This window comes from Fukomys damarensis, unplaced genomic scaffold (genome assembly GCF_012274545.1).
Source record: "Fukomys damarensis isolate Sample0158 unplaced genomic scaffold, DMR_v1.0_HiC HiC_scaffold_32, whole genome shotgun sequence".
NCBI classification, from domain to species: domain Eukaryota; kingdom Metazoa; phylum Chordata; class Mammalia; order Rodentia; family Bathyergidae; genus Fukomys; species Fukomys damarensis.
Genome location: NW_022900944.1, coordinates 46242172 through 46247407, shown reverse-complemented (window position 1 = coordinate 46247407; position 5236 = coordinate 46242172).

Here is a 5236-nt window from a genome sequence, read left to right as displayed (position 1 = left end):
CACCCCACCCCACCCCTGGCTCCGATGCCATGGAGGGGGCCCCTGCTGTCCCACACCACGAGCTCCCAGCCCCACTGCCCCCATTTTAAACCGCCTGGCTTCCTCTTTAAAAGCCTGGGAAGCCCCTCCCTGCCCCTCTCCCCTGCTTATTGAAAACCCTTGAAGTGTCCTCTACTGAGCCCTATGCCACCATTTCACAGACAGGGACACAGAGGTCCCTCGGGCCCACAGCGCACCGTGGTGACCTCATGCTGTCACCCTGGACTCAGGCCCCAATGAATCCTGCAGGAATTGGCCCTGCGTGTCTGCATGCTGCCCACGAGAGGGCGACAGGACACCATGCAGTTCACCCATGTGGTCCACAGAGGTCAGTGAGGTCCACATCGCAGAGGAGGAGCCACGCAGGGCATTGCCTGCTCTGAAGTCTCTGGAGACCCCAGCACGCTGCAGTTAGGAGCCACCAGCAGCACAGGCTGCAGCCTGCGATCCAGCAGCAGGGGTGGCCTGGCTGGGGCTGTGCCTGTCCCTGTCTAGGCCCGAGTTCCAGGTGGACCCCAAGCGACCTCGAAGCCCTCCCTACAGCCCCCAGGAGAGGGTGCTGTCCTCACCGAATGGCTGCAAAGCCTCTGACCTGACCCTTTGGGGACGCTGGCCTAGAGGATGGCTGGGACAGAGCCACAGAACGTGGGCCTCACTGGATGCTCGGTACCCACACCACACTCACCAGCCAGGGGACCCGCAGCACCTTCACTGTCTGTGCCTGTTTCCGCAGTGCAGGACAACACAATCCTGCCCCGCGTGACGGGCTCAGAAACAACGCATGAAGAAGGGCCACAAATCAGCAGTGCATGGTCACACAGGTTGGCGCAGGTGTGTGGGCCGTGTGGCCCTGCCCTGGGCCACCCTCTGTGGCCGGTTCTTCCGCGGGCTCAGTGGCCACCATAAGGATGGCCTTGCTACTGTGGGTTTTTAAAAACCAAATACTCATTTAAGCAGCTGAAGAGACCAGGCGGTGTGTCACAGACCCCAGCTGGATGGCAGTCATGCGCCCCCTGCAGCGCCCATGGGGAACCCCAGCTCCTCTTCTGAAACCACCAGTGTCCCGTGTCCCAGCTGGTACCTTCCTGCCGTCCTCGGCCTCCTGCAGCTGTGCTGCCCTGTGCTCTGCCTGTGGTCAGTGGCTAAGGGTCACAGACAGGGACTTCCTGGGTCCTCGCCTGGCAAGCCGCAGGACACCCAACAGCATGCGAGGAGTTGGGGATTTTTTTCCTGTGCTGGGAATGGAACTCAGGGTCTCGTGGGTTCTAGGCAAGCGTTTATCCGCAGCCCTTTCTGGTTTTCAAGACAGATTCTCACTAGTTACCCAGGCTGGCTTCAAACCTGCCATCCTCCCACGGACCTGGGGTCACGGCACCACTGCACCTAGCCGTGAGTTGCTTTTGTACACACGGCTCACTGGAGTGAAAGTCACGCCGCCTTAAACCCATTTGGAAGCCAACTCTGCAGTGACACTTGGTCCATTGGGGATGCCATGAGGCCCTGCCAGTCCCCAACCGTGGCCAGTGCCTGAAAGGAAACACTGGCCCAAGCGCCCTGGTGCCCACCTTTCTCCTCACAGCTGTGCACCCTGCACACTCACGAGTGTGACCGCAGCACACAGCTTCTGCTCCTGTACACACAGGCTCGTGTGTCTGTGCCTCACACCGATTTGGAGCCGAGCGACAGCCACCACTTGTCCCAGACTGTGCCCACCTGCTGGCAAGGTGCAGCCAGGCCCCCAGTTCCCTCGGCCTCATACCCACCCTGCCAGGGTTGGGGTGCAAGTGGGCCAGACCGCGGTCTGTGGGGGTCACTTGCTGGAGATCATGGGGTGTGCTTGGTGTCCAGGTGGGTGCTTTTGCTTGGAGCAGCACTGGGGAGGGAATCGGGGCCTTGGCACTGAGCTCCATCCCCAGCCCTTTTATTTTTCATTTTGAGGCAGGGTCTCACCGAGTTGCCTGGGCTGGGCTGGGGCTGTGGTCTTCCTGCCTCGGCCTTCCAGAGCACTGGGTTTGCTGTGTGATTTTAAGTGACTGAGACTTTATGCATGGGTGATTTGGGCAGCTGTGTATGGTGTGCAGGTTGTGAGTGCCTGTACACGCACACGCACGCGCACACTTGTGCCCACCCCACAAACGGCAGCGTGATGCTGTTCTGCCCAGACCCTTCTCTGCACTCGCCAGAAGGCTCTACCTGCCGGTCCTGCCCACTCTGTCCCCCTCTTGGCCGCCCCACCCCAGGGCTGAGGCAAGGCCCCCTTGGCCGGGAACTCAGGTGTGGCCCACCCTGCTCACCCACCAGGGCCCAGCCCTGTCCCTTCCGCTCAGGCCGCAAGGGCCTGGCTCGGGCCCCCAGTCACCCCTGTTGTCCCCTCCTGAGTGCCCCAGCCCCACCTCAGTACAGCACCTAAGCCCATGTGGCGTAGACAGGCTGTGAACCCAGGACCCCGAGTCCTGCCCCTAGGTTCCACCCACCCTGCCAGCATTGGGTGGGATCCCAGCCTTCACAAGATGGGGAAACCAAGGCAGAGACAGCTCCCCCAGGCCACACCCACCCTGAGTCTTGCTCCTTTTGCTCCCCCAGCCTCGGGCAGGAGGGGAGGTCAGAGGGCAAGTGTCCTGGGAAGTGGGGCAGGGAGGGGTGAGTCTCCACTGCGGGTGCCCTGGGATGTGGGTGTGGAGGGTTAGGGGAGGGGACACGGTGCCCGCACTCCCCGTGTCCCCTGGGGACAAACTCTGGGATCCCAGGCTGGAACCAGCATGGTCCTCTGCCATAGCTAGAAAGGGGAGGAGGTGCCTGCACCCCACCTCTTGGGGATAGGAGCGAGGCAAACTGGGTCCCTCCCTGCTGTCCCACTTTCCCCTGCTGGAGAAGGAAGGTTTATCTCGGCTCCAAGGCAGAGGGGCTGGCGGAGGGACAGCTGCCTACCATGGGCAGGGAGCTGGGAGCAGGAGGTGAGCAGGGAGAGTGGGACGGACACCATCCGGCTCACACCCCACCCGGGGCTCCTGGGCAGCTCCCACCCAGTCGCCAATCGAGCAGAGCAGGCAGCTGAGGGTGACACAAGGGACCCTCCCTCTGGGCCTCGTGAGTGGCGGTCGAAGGACTGGAGGGGACTCTTCTCTTCCTCTTCCCAGTGACAGCCATGGCTGGGACAGGCAGCAGGGAGAAGGCCGGGTTCTGGGAGGGGCAGGGCAGTTGACAGGGACTTCGAGGTCACAGGATAGGGGAGCAGGGGGAAGAGGCAGATTCTGAGAATTGTAACCAGGTCATGGGCTTCCTGCCAGTGACTAGAGAAATGCAGGCAGAAGCCCAGTTCCTCTTTGTTTTGTTTTGTTTTTGAGACAGGGTCTGGCTATGCAATTCAGGCTGGCCTTGAACTCAGGGCAATCCTCCTGTCTCAGCCTCCTGAGTGCTGAGATAACAGGCGTGTGCCACCAGCCGGGCCATTTCCATCTCTTCTGAGGCTGCACTAAGCTTTGGTGGTCTGCCTGGCCCAGGCCTGCTGGGGCGGAGCTCTCACAGCTCCAGAGGAAGGGGCCCTCTTCTCAGCACAGCTCAGAGAGCGTGGGCCGCTGCCACTCTCCATCAGAGGGGGAAACCGAGGCACAGGGAGGTCGCCTGGGTTCCCAAGGTCCCAGAGGCAGGACAGAGCTGAGTCAGGGTAGAGCCTGGCTTTTCTCCCTCCAGCTCTGGCCCCGGGCGGGGATTCGACGATGTAGCGTTGACTCTTTTCCAAGCTCAGGGTTTCGGGCCGAGGCTGAGCGGGGAGCCAGCCTGGCCTGGGTACCGCTGCCCACTCACTGGCAGAGGCCCCTGTCCCGGGCACGGCCAGGGGAAAGCAGACACCTCAGAAACTGAGGGGGCCGGGAGATGCACGGCGTGCTGGAGCCCGGCAGTGGCACGGCAGAGGGGTGGGCACCCCGCCTCTCATGGACGAGCGCTCAACTCTGTCCCGTGTCCCAGGTGCAACAGCACTTCCAGGCCATGGCCAGAGGGAACGACCCGAACATAGCTGTCCTCACTCCCGCCCGGTCTCGGGGCTGTCCTTTCAGAAACCATTTCCCAGGGTGGGAGACACGCAGGCCACTTGAAAGTGCCGTCTCCCTCCGCTGACGTTCCCACTGCCTGACTGGCTTCCGGTCCTGAGGCCACAGGTTCAGTGCGGGAAGACCGCAGGGTTTCCCAGTCCATCTGCGGAGGGCTTGAGGAGCAACTTCCGACCCCCCACGTGTGAGCCCCACATGCCTGTCTGGGGACACACAGCACACCATCCTGCTCCGTGATAGGCGGGGTGCCCCTTCCCAAGCTCGCCCACCCCACGGGGGGCACCAGCAGGGCACACGGCCCCACCGAGCTCTGCAGCCCTTGCGGCCTCTCCCTCAGAGGGCAGAAGGGAGGCTGCTCCGCTTCCAGGGAACCCGCAAAACTGGGCTCCCTCTGCTCTTTCTGGGACCTCGTCTTCCCTTCCAGAAAAAGGGTAGCCTGCATGGGCTGGGGTGGGTTCATCCCTTCCTGCCTCTACCACAGCACCAGGGCTGGGCTTCACCACCAACTCCAGGGCTGATCTGCTAGCGAGGGCCCCAGGGCCTGTGGTGGTGGGGGCAGCGGCAGTGGCCCCGTCCACCAGGCTTCCCAGCCTCCCCCTGCTCTCCCTATTTCAGGCCTGCCTGGTCGCAGAACTGTCCATCGTAGGCCCTGCCCCTGAGTAAGTGCGTGACGGGCCCAGCATCGTGGCCTCCGGACCCGACACCTTTCGTGCCACAACAGCTGCCGGGTACCCGCCCTGCCCCCCAGAACCAACACGCAGCCAGCAGCGGGGTCCACTGTGGGCAGCGGCACAGGCACTCCTGACGCTGCTGCAGAGCCTGCAGCTCCCCAAGGAGGCACAGCTCCTGCCTGGCCAGAACCCTGGGCCAGGCCGCGTCTCCACGCCGAAGCACCTGGCCCTAGTGGCTTCCGGGAGAGCGCAGCGCCCTCAGCAGCAAGGCTGGGGTGAACAGGCGAGAGGACCAAGGTGGCCAGACGCGGGCCCTGTGGGCGCCCAAGGCCCGCGCGGGCAGCACACGGCCACTTTACCTGTAGGAACCGGGTCTCCGTGCTCAGACCCAGCACGGTGGCACCTCGAGCTCGTGGGTCCATCCCTGGAGCCTCGGTCTCCTCCTCCGGGTCGGCAGGCTGCGGGGGGCCGAGGTCG